This window comes from Staurois parvus, unplaced genomic scaffold (assembly GCF_062004578.1).
Source record: "Staurois parvus isolate SC_StPar_1 unplaced genomic scaffold, SC_StPar_1.0 ptg000172l, whole genome shotgun sequence".
Classification (NCBI taxonomy): domain Eukaryota; kingdom Metazoa; phylum Chordata; class Amphibia; order Anura; family Ranidae; genus Staurois; species Staurois parvus.
In genome coordinates, this window is record NW_028317968.1 from 6,611,026 (window position 1) to 6,623,457 (window position 12,432).

At 39.9% G+C, this 12,432-nt stretch overlaps 1 protein-coding gene across 8 annotated transcripts in view; it reads left to right on the top strand.

The window, feature by feature from the left end:
• BCAS3 (BCAS3 microtubule associated cell migration factor) overlaps positions 1–12,432 on the top strand; it is a 1,369,778-nt gene that overhangs the window by 3,734 nt on the left and 1,353,612 nt on the right. The window lies entirely within an intron of this gene.

Genomic DNA, 12,432 nt, shown 5'->3' on the forward strand with positions numbered 1-12,432 from the left:
TGGGAGAAATAATGCCCAATCATATCAATAAGTGGGAAGAATTCTGCCCTATTGTTGGTGTCAGTGGAAGGAGTAGTGCCCCAATGTTGGTGTCCATGGAAGGAATAATGCTTGTCAATGGGAAGAATGGTGCCCTATCACATTAGTGGCAGGAATAGTGCCCTATCATTGGCGTTAGTGGGAGAGATAGTGCCCAATCATTTATATAAGTGTGAAGAATTATGCCCTATTGTTGGAGTCAGTGGAAGGAATAGTGTCCCATCGTTGGTGTCCATGGGAGGAATAATACTCTATCAGTGGTGTAAGTGGACGTAATAGTGTTCTATTGTTGGTGTCAGTGGAATGAATAGTGCCCCATCATTGGTGCCCGTGGATGGAATAATGGTGGTCACTGGTATCAGTAGGAAGAATGGTGCCCCATCATATTAGTGGGAAGAATAGTGCGCTATCGTTGGGGGAAATAGTGCACAATCATTCATATCAGTGGGAAGAATTATGCCCTTTTGTTGGTGTCAGTGGAAGGAGTAGTGTCCCATCATTGGTGTCCGTGGAAGTAACAATAATGCTCTGTTGCTGGTGTAAAGGGGAGTAATAGCGCCCTACTGTTGGTGTCAGTGGAAGCAATGGTGCCTCATCATTGGTGTCATTGGGAGGAATCTTGCCTTGTATCATTGTGAGGAATAGTGCCTGATATCAGTAGGAAAACAGTGTCCTAAGGGCTGTGTGAAAGTAAGCAAAGGGTTGCAATTTGGATAACACTGTCCTAGGTTAAAAATGATTTAAAGGGTTCCTTGGGGGTAAAAAGTTTGAGAAAATGTAGTGCAATGCTGAATTGTGGTCACAAAATATCTACTTTAAATGCTGAGACAATTAGTTATCTGTTGCCAAGCTAGTGATCAGGAACAGAATATTGCACCTAGTAGTTGTCACATTTATCAAGACTTATTCTCTAATGAGCTAAACCAGTGGTCGGCAAGCCGCGGCTCGCGAGCCACATGCGGCTCTTTACACGCTTTAATGCGGCTCTTGTGTGCCGGGCGCCTGCTCCCCTCCCTCCTCTGGGGTGGCAGGGACTCTGCAGCGTGATCCAAAAAAAAAACAGCCAGGGCAGCGCGCTCAAATGCAATGATTGGCCAGTCTCGCTGCCACTCACATCCTGATAGCCAGTGATTGGCTGTCAGGATGTGTGTAGGCGGGGCAGCGTGACGTACATGAGAGGAGCTAGGCTCCTCTCACAGTCCGCCCTGAAGACCAGAACGGCGCGGGAACACGGCGAGAGGAACGCGCGGAGCAAAGGTAAGTGAATTGACACAGGAGGGACTTGGCTTACTACTTGCTACTTACTTACTACTACTATATGAGGGATGAATTAATATCGGGGATGAATTACTATAGGGGGGATGAATTACTATATGGGGGATGAATTACTATATGGGGGATGAATTACTATATGGGGGATGAATTACTATAGGGGGGATGAATTACTATAGGGGGGATGAATTACTATATGGGGGATGAATTACTATGGGGGATGAATTACTATAGGGGGGATGAATTACTATGGGGGATGAATTACTATAGGGGGGATGAATTACTATATGGGGGATGAATTACTATAGGGGGGATGAATTACTATGGGGGATGAATTACTATGGGGGGATGAATTACTATAGGGGGGATGAATTACTATATGGGGGATGAATTACTATGGGGGATGAATTACTATATGGGGGATGAATTACTATATGGGGGATGAATTACTATATGGTGGATGAATTACTATGGGGGATGAATTACTATAAAAACTTATTGAAACTAAAAACAGTGTACCATCCTATGTATTTTCAGTTTTAAAAATGTGGCTCTCAAAATAAATTTCAATCGTGGTTTTGGCGAGATTTGGCTCAGTTGAAAAAAAAGGTTGCCCACCACTGAGCTAAACGATTTGCTACTCAGCAAAGGAAGCTTTGTCAGTAATAAGTGCCAGGGCCACACCACACATTTATAGCCACATGGGTAACTCCGTGACCAATCACCATAGAATGTTTAAAAATGGTGCCATGAAGTCTAAAATGTCAAAATGTAAAATCATACACAAAATCAAAATCATACACAAAATCAAAATCATACCACAAGGTATTTCAATTATTTGTATAGTACATCTGTTATTCTGAAAAATCTTGTTTGTAAGCTTACTTTGTGAAGATCCCCACACATTTACGTCTATGAATTCTGTGACACATATGCCTGTGGCTAGGCACTGCTGTGTCACACATTTCACAAAGCCTACCTTGTGAACTACAAAGGTGCTGAGAGGTGGAATTTCAGGAGGTGGAGGCAGTGCAGGAATTACTTCTTGTAGGTAGCAAGGTAACACAGGATATGTAGTCTTTAGAAGTTGAAATATAACAGGAAGCTGCAAAGCATGCTGGGAATTTAGAAAGTTATGGAAAGAGATGATCCTCAGACAGGCAGAACACACAGCATGAAAGGAGATTTTTCTAGTAATGTTATATTGGATGTGTCAAAAATAACTATTGTTTGTTTTGTTATTATAGTGCCGATTTTATAAAAAGAAAGCATATGCTAAGACCATGGAACCCCTTTAGATGTTAAAGTTACATCACCGAAGGCGTGAATTGTCAATTGGCTGGGGTTTACGATAAAGCAGCATTATATGTGGGTGACAGGTGGTGTGGCATGTTCCAATGCCTTCTTAGGGATGGTTATTCCAGTCTGACTTAAACAATAAAATTATGTTCACTGTTCTCAAAAGAATTTCCCAGCCAAGATTTTTTTTTTAGCTTTGGTTAGAGTAGGGAAAAATTTGAATATTGTCTGTGTCTCCACTGGAGCAGTTCGCCCTCTATTTATTTTGGCGGGCATTTCTACCAGTAGCATGACTATAGCCATAGCAGGCCATGCAGCTGCAATGGAGTCTGGGGAGGGAGCCCCATTGGGGAGGTAGTTGACGCACGTTCTGCAGTCAAGAAGTAATCAGTAGTAGCAGATCCCATCTGCCCTAAATCTGTAGTTAGAAGAATTTGTTTTGTTTTTGTTTGTTTTGTTATTTGAGCGGTATTATTTCCCTCAAGGCATCTATTACAGCCAAACCACTCTGAAATGAACCCTGTATGTCTTCCTGTGCCTGTTTAATAATCCCAGAAGGAGGGGAGTCCTCTTTTGGACGGGACGTTAACTGCACTTTTTTCTTATATAATAAATTTAAACAGTTCAATAAAGATTTTTTTTTTATAAAAACAATATGCAGTTTTATTTTTACAATTTAAAAAAAAAACAAAAATAGGGCTACAATACATATTGCGTATTGCGGCAGTGTCATCAATGATGGTATTGCAAATCTAGTCATGGATCATGCATAATTCACACTTGACGCGTTTCGAGATCAACAGAAATCTCTTCCTCAGAAGTGCTCAAGAAGGCATGACACCTATAACAAACATACATATATCAATATACATCACACGATTTAATTAATATAAACAATATGATAATTTACGATATGATTATACACTTACATGATTCTATGTGAGGAAAAAAATGCCAGCTAATTTTATATGAACACAGCCAAGGACTTCTCATCTATCTCAGGCAAAAATGATGGAACAAAAAATAAAGACTGAAACCAGTGAAGGACAATCGCCGCCCAAACACCTCCTGAAGGGGCCACGCCCAAATGCACCAGCAACAAGATCATCTGCCGGCTGATGCTGATAGGGCAGTGCTACAATATGAATAATGAGAATTAAAAAAAAAATAGTATTAATATCAATTCGATATCATCAACTCTAAAGAAAATTTAAATTAAGAACTAAATGCACTTACGAAGAAAACAAAAATGTGCACAAACATTATAATAATAAATTTAAAAAAAACACAAGTTTTTTTTTTTGTTTTTAATTTATTATTATAATGTTTGTCCACATTTTTTTTTTCTTTAGGTATTACTTCACAGCAGGTTGTTTTTTACATCCCAGTCCTGATCATTATCAGGCCATCAATATTTTCTCACGCAAATTTCCTTTAGTCATCATTTCGCACTCATAGTGCGTTTAGTTCTTCATTTAAATTTTCTTTAGGATTAATGATATCGAATTGATATTAATAGTATTTTTTATTTTTTTTATTTTCATTATTCATATTGTAGCACTGCCCTATCAGCATCTGCCGACAAGTGATCTTGTTGCCGGTGCATTTGGGCGGGGCCCCTTCAGGATGCGTTTGGTCAGCAATTGTCCTTCACTGGTTTCAGTCTTTATTTTTTGTTCCATCATTTTTGCCTGAGATATGTGAGACGTCCTTGGCTGTGTTCATATAAAATTAGTTCTTAAAAAATATTTGGTGTTTTTTTCCTCACATGGAATTATGTAAGTGTATAACCATATCGTAAATTATCATGGTTATACTCATTTAATCGTGTGATGTATATTGATATATGTATGTTTGTTGTAGGCATCATGCCTTCTTGAGCACTTCTGATGAAGAAATTTCTGTTGATCTCGAAACGCGCCAAGTGTGAATTATGCATGATCCATGACTAGATTTGCAATACCATCTTTGATGACACCTCCGCAATCTGTATTGTAGCCCTATGTTTATTTTTTTCTAAGATTGTAAAAATAAAACTGCATATTGTTTTTATAAAAAAAAATCTTTATTGAACTGTTTAAAAAAGACAAAAAAGGACTCCTCTCCTTGTATTCTTTAGGGATGTTGGCACCCTGTGTATTCTATCCCTTCCCTATTTAATAATGCACCCCCCCCCCCCCCAAAAAAAAAAGTTTAAAGAAGTACTTACTAGGATATTGTTGTGTGCAAACAATCATATAATCATATGAAATCTTGTGCTAGTTGTTATTTCCACTACTGGGTCTAAAGAGACACTTCTATCTCTCAAGCAATAATGACTATTTTTGATTCCTTATGCTGCTAGCATTAGTAAATAGATGGGGAATTGTATTATATTTACTTATTTAAAACTCTTATTTTTTTTTTTTACATTTCTGCAGTTACTTCCTGGTTTTTGGGCCTAGACAAATTGGGGTTTATTTACTAAAGCTGGAGAGTCCAAAATCAGACTCCCTTCTGCATAGAAACCAATCAGCTTCCAGGTTTCATTGCCAAAGCTTCATTGAACAAGCTGAGGTTAGAAGCTGATTGGTTTCTATGCAGAAGGGAGTCTGATTTTGGACTCTCCAGCTTTAGTAAATAAACCCCATTATGTCATACATCCCAGGAGGGGAGGGATGGGTTTTCTCAGCTAAGCACACCCTCCTACCTGCTTGCCAGAGCTAATGACAGATAGATTCCAAGAAGAATGTGCTACATGAATCATCTGCCCTTACTCAAGATAGCCATGGCCAGATATGCTAGGGGGTGTTTTTCAAAGTGATTTCTGAGCAAAAAAAGCATAGCGGCATGGGTGGATGGGTGAATTTGCATTCAGCAATCATGTACATACATTTATGAAATATCGTAAGTTGTTATTTCTACTACGAAGGTTAAAGCGGAACTTCACTCTTCCAATCAACATTTTTAATCCTTATGCTGCTAGCATTAGTAAATGGATAGGAAATTATTATCATATTTACTTGTTCAAAACTTTTTTTATTTACATTTCTTCAGTTACCTCCTGATTTCCAGGCCTAGAAAAATGATGTCATACATCCCAAGAGTCTTTAGTGGGGGGGAGGTGTCAGCTAAGCACACTACCCTGCCTGCATGCCTGAGCTAAGAGCAGAAGGTTTCCAGGAAGTAAATGCTACATGAATCATGTCTTTACTCAAGGATTTCTGTGGCTCCCGCCTCAATGACTGTGATTGACAGCAATGGGAGCCAATGTCTCCTGCTGCTTTGTCTCAACCAATGAGAAGGGAGAGACCCAGGAGAGCCGAGGCTCCTGTGAACTGCACTGGATTGAGATGGGGCTCCAGTAAGTATTAGGTGAGGCTGAGGGGGAATCTGCACACTGAAAGTTTTTTACCTTCATGCATAGAATGCATAAAGGTAAAAAACCATCAGCCTTTATTACCCTTTTAAGCTGACTGAGTTGCCCAAAAGATTATAAATGGTGATGTATGTGCCTGACACTCATTAGAACCAAGGATGCTAGTTGGAGGAGTAGTGAAATGTCTTCAACATTACAGATAAAATCCAGTGAATATAACTAACTACTGCTAGGTATATTATGACCTGGATAGATGACAAGCTTCTAGACAACTGAATATTTCAGTAGGCCTGCAATAACTAAAACGTTTACCTTTCGCCTTGTGATATTTTGGATCTTAGGCACTCCTTTGATATGTTGGAACATTAATGAATAATTGTTGCAAAAGTCCTGTATTATGTCAGGCTCAGACTGGTTACCCTGCAAACAGTACTTGTGTACCAGAGTTGTAAGAAAATAGCATGGAACAATGGTGGTATGTGTTTAAACCGAGCCTTCCTCATAATTTTACTTTCCAATGAAAACCTTGAAATGCTACATTGTAACACAATTTGCTAACATTTAATTTATTAAAAGTCTACTGCAGGGTTAAAAGGAAACTTCACAGGAAGCTGTAAAACTGAACCATTTTTTTTCCAACCTGACAGATCCCTGCATCAACACAAACAATGTTCTCTCTTGCTGAGCGATTGTATCCTGACGAGTGGGGACTCTTCCCCCTCCCTGAAAGCACTGATCGAATACCGTTTTTTCCGTATGACTGTTCGACAGAAGCTGCTCGTTAGACCAGCTTCTGATGAACAGTCTGCGATACAGACAGACTGAAAGTCGGCCAGTTCCTGCTGTATCGGCCACTTTTCGGTCCATATATACTCTTCTTAAAGTGGTTGTAAAGGCTGAAAGCTGTTTACTTTCAAGTATTCTATGCATGAAGGCAAAAAACTTTATGTGTGCTGCTCCCCTCGCAGCCCCCTTAATACTCACCTGAGCCCCCTCTCGATCCAGCGATGTGCATGCGAGTATCGGCTGTCCCAGGTCTCTCTCTCTCCTCATTGGCTAAGAAACAGCATTGGGAACCATTGGCTCCAACTGCTGTCAATCACAGCCAAATCTGCCAATGAGGAGGAAGCGGGGAGTGGGTCTGAGCCTTGACTCTATGAGTGAGCACGCACAAGTGCACCTGTAGCAAGTGGCTTGCTATTGGGGGCACTGGTCAAGGGGGAGGAGCCAGGAGTGCCATCAGGGGACCTGAGAAGAAGAGGATTGGAGCTGCTGTGTGCAAAACCAATGCACAGAACAGGTAAGTATGATGTGTTAACAAAAAAAAAAGTGCTAAAAAAACATGTTTAGAATCACTTTAAGTATTTCAATTGTTATTTAGCTGCTTGATTGGAGTTTTACTTTAAGCAGGTTACACTCAAGCAGATTTTGTTTTAGATTTATCTTAGATTAAAGGAGACATACAGACAAAGCTCTTTTGGCTGTACTTCTCCTGTGGATTACAGGAGTGCAGTTCATTCTGCACTCCTGTGACCCGTTTTCATCTGACAGCAGGTGGCTGAAGCCCTCTGTCTGCTGACGTCACTCTGCCAGTCCAAGCTGGGGAAAGATTCTGACTTTAAAGTCAGGATCCACCCCAGAGTCTGGAGTGGCACATGGCTCAACCTCTCAGCGATATGCTGAGAGCCTGAGCCAGCTGCTCCCTCTCCCTCCACAGCCCTGCACTCCAGTGAGCTCTGGGGGGGCAGAGCAGACTGCGGTGAATGACAGTCAGACCGATGCTTCATCCACCTAGGTAATTATAATTCGGGGAAGAAAACAAACCCCATACTTCTCTTTTAACAAAATTATTCATCTTTGTAGAGGACGGTTCAGCCTAAACCATAATTTCAAATGATACCCATTTAGTTAGGTCCAGGGGCGGACTGACCATTTGGAAACTCGGGCACTGCCCGAGGGCCCGGGGTCAGTAGGGGGCCCCATGAGATGCCCCTGGTACCTTTTTCATAGTCTTTTTTGAGTTTGGGCAAGGACACAGGGGCCCCATGATCCCCTATTGCCCGGGGGCCTCATGAGTTGTCAGTCCGTCCCTGGTTAGGTCCATGCGCTACATAGTTGACAGTAATGTATTTTGTGATCTGATAGATACAATTTTAAACACAATCTATGTGAGCCAAATTGTGGGCAGCAGATTACCAAAAAGAAAAATGAAATGATTTTTTTAGGTGTATAGGATGTAGTTTATGCATCTATGCACACAGCTTATGGTTGGGTCCCTGTTACGCCTTCTGAGCTCAGGGACTAAGTAGTTAGTGAGTAGTTAGTCACTCCCTCTGCAGCCACTATAGCCAGTACTTGGGTATTTATTGTGATAGGCCATAAGAAATTTGTGTCAAACTGTGTGTGTGTGTGGGGGTTGGCTTTCCTATGAAGCAGCTAGCCACCATTCTGATTGTTACCAAAGTAATTTCTATATCATACAACACATAGACCTAGTTATTCACCACTGCCCTAATTATCCCCACCCTTCAGCATATCCTATTCATTTTGAAACATAGCTTTCAAAAATTGTGATATCCTTTATGCTTATCAGTTGGTGGTGGGATACAACCTGTTTCATGAGTATTGCACACACTTCATCGGGATCTGTGAAGGCTATTGTGAACAGAAAAATAATGACCAAATTGACATAGAATTAATATGTAAACTGTCAATGTATTATTAGACCCTCTAATTGATAATCATTAATATAATATTGCGATGATCTGCTGTAGCAGCTGGGTTTAACGATGGACCAGGTATTTGGAACCTCTTCCTCACAAAGCCCCCCCCCCTTTCAAACAGAAGTAACCAAATCCCAATTATGAGAATGGGAAAAAATGGGAAAGGGGGGGGCAGGATTAGGTGAGGGAAAGTGTTAGGTATTGAAAAATCTCATGTGGTGTGGGGAATAAAGGTGTGCAAACTGTAGATTGGCCAGAAGTATTTATAAGACAATTATACAATTTCTATATTAGCGTTTATGTCTAACAATGATCCATGACAATTTAACTATACTACAGTCCTGCAAAATAGCAAATATACCCCAGGAAATGACTCACTTTTTCAACTTATTTGAACAGACAAACCTTAGATAGGATCTGATGTTCCCTTTGCTAATGTGTGTGGTGTCATCATACCAAAATCAAAATAGCTCTGTAAGACCCTCTAAAAAGAAGGTTGTGGATACCCATAAAAAGTTTGCCAAATCTATTTGAAATAAAAGAGACTGCGTGTTTAATGATAAAAGAAGTCTGCATCAACCCTAAAATGTCATTGAGGGATCTGCAGATAATTCTTGTATCAGCTGGTGTCAAATACTTGCATCACATCTTGGAGGCAGATGTGGGTATGACCCACCACATCTCTTACATATACTTTACATCAAAATCTGGAAAAAAACAGAACACCATTAAAGCCGGATTTTTTAGGTGGAGATTCTCTCAGAGAAACATGGGCTTATGTACAGTGCAGCTGATAAACTCACGTTTAGGAGTTGTTCAGCTTTTTTTCAGCAGCCCCTGAACTCACCCTAATGTTTTCCTACATGTCCATGTACACATCTTCGTTTACAGTCGTTTACAGGCATTGGAGTTTACAGTCGCTTTTTTTAAACTTGCATTCAGCAGTCTATTTTATCAGCGTTTCAAACGCAAAATGCTTGTAAATGCGGCAAGTCGCGTTTATAAGTGTTTACGTTTGAACGTTTTTTTAACTCTTCCAGTTCCCAATGCTGTCAGGAGCCTTTTTTCATCATGAAAAATGCATGGAAAGTGTTTTCAGGGTACTCAGATGGACAAAACACTGAACACAGGATGTTCCTACCAAGCTTGTCACACATTGTAATGACCAATTCACACCTCAGACCTCTCCCACCCTTGGAAACAAAAGATATGTTAATGATCATTCACACCTCAAATTCCTCATGAAGACACCCTGCCAGGTGACCTTAATGACTCACTCCACCAGACACCTTTCCCACCCTGGGAAACAAAAGATATGTTAATGACCATTCACACCTCAAATTCCTCATGAAGACCCTCTGCCAGGTGACCTTAATGACTCCCTCCACCAGACACCTTTCCCACCCTTGGAAACAAAAGAAATGTTAATGAGCAACTCACCCCTAAGCTAATCTCAACACATACCGCTGTCTCTGCTTCTACTCTCTATTTCTCTGAAACAGTCTGAAATAGTTAATAATTTACCACTTTTCAGTGCATTCTGGGCATTTGGGAGGTTCTCCTGTGCTTATCTTTAAAAAAAAGCTTCTAAACGCAAACACACATAAACACGTTATGCAAACGTGGCTAAACAGACGTTTTTTTACCCCACGTTTTCCAGCAGTTTCCATCATTCAGAAGTGTCAGTGTACATGGGGCCTAAAACTTTTGTTTGAATTAAAACATAACCTTTATTTACAACATAGCTTGGGGCCAGCACACCCAAGGGGTGGCCTCAAGTTATGTTGTACTAAGTTATGTTGTACTTAATGGTACTGGCTGTTTTAGTTTTCTTTTTCAGGTTTCTTTCCCTTTGTTTTCCCCTAGTTCCTCCTGTATTAGAATGCCCCACTCTGAATGAAGGAGCACAGCATCACTATGAATCTGTGTGTGGGGGGGGGGGGGGAGGGTATTAGATGTACTAACTTACTTAAATATACTAACAAATCAAAGCCAAACAACAGCAAGCACTTTAGAAGCAGTTTGAGCAAACAGTTTTTTTTCCTTTTGGGATAAAGATTTTACATAAAAGCTGATCAATGTAAGCACCCCTGTCAGTAGTTAATGTTTTTTCTCAATCCTGCACCTGCTACATTTGCAGGACAGCCAGTTCTTTTAAAAAATAACAGACTTACTGACAGGATCGCCAGGTGAAAATAAAGTAGAGAAAGACTAAAGTAGAAAACGAATGCAGCCACTACATCTAAAAATTGGTAAGCGGCAATAAAATAAAAGTTTGCTTGGTGCATTGTCAGCTCATTGAATGAAATGCCTTAGCACAACAAATGTAACATGCAAAAAAAAAAAAAAACTCTTAGCAATGGAAATGTTTGAATTCTTTAGTCCATGTTTGACAGGGGAAAAAGTGAGGGAAAATATCCCCTATAAAGTCACATACAGCAATAAAAACATATTCTATTCAAAATTAAAATAAAAAGGCTTTGCCTAGAGTTTGGCTTTAAGTGTTAATTTGATATCTTGTTAGGAACCTGTGAAGGTATCTGATCGTATATTCTCTGTTGACTGCTGTTATGTGTAAACCAACCAATGACTTTATAAATAACAAGTGGAGTGTTTGGCCTACCCTGCAGTCACATGCTTGGTTAGTTTTGGACTGACTTCAGATTTGAAATGCAGCTCATTACTATTTTGAAACCTGTTATCTTCATCTTCTGACAAAACTGAACACGGCATAATCACTTTACAATTCTGACGTATCCAATACATCTGTTGATAGTTTTCATTGAAAATATTTCTGGAGGCCTTTTCAATGTTGCATTTACCATGTGAGATGTACTTTTACTATAAAAAAGCAAAATGTTTTTTTTAAACAAGACTATTGTCCCTAAGAATATTGACCTTGTTGTGATGTATGGCCTAATTTGAAGGATAAGTTCACCTTTCATTACATGTTACACCCATATTCAGGGTGTAACATGTTACTAAATCAGCAGCCCCTACACCCCCCTCCCCCACCCGAGCCCCCGTTGTGACAACAGACTGGGGATCTTCTCCCCGCACTCGCTATAATTTAAAAAGGGGCCATGCGTGGCTGCGTCATTTATTCACAGAGTACTGTGAACAAATGAACTACGACTACCATCAACCATTGTGGCTGAAGGCTTGTAGTTCTCAATGAATTGCAAGGGCACTGGTGAGGGCTCTAGTAGTTCATTGATTCTTCCTGCAATTCAGTAACTGCCTTACTGTATAAGGTAAGGGCAGACAGCTAAACTGACAGTCTGCAAGAGCCTGACACTGCACCCGTGTTCTTCTGATTGTGGGTGCAGTGCTTTTATAGGCTCCAAATAATTATAAAAAAAAAATTTTTTTTACCTGCAAAAAGATGTTCATTTATTATTTTTTAAAAGAATTTAGCCTTTAATGAAGCAACCTGTGTTTACGTCAAACATTCTGTCATTGGCAAGAGAAACTTTATTTGTTAAAAGGTGAAGTTTAGTATTATTAACCACTTCCTGTCCGGACACTTTTACCCCCTTCCTGTCAAGGGCAATTTTCAGCTTTCAGCTCTATCACACTTTGAATGACAATTGCGCGGTCATGCAACACTGTACCCATATGAATTTTTTACCATTTTTTTTTAGACAGATAAAGCTTTATTTTGGTGGTATTTATTCACCGCTGGGATTTTTATTTTTTTTGCTATGTAAATGAAAAAGTCCAAAAAGTTTGAAAAAAGGT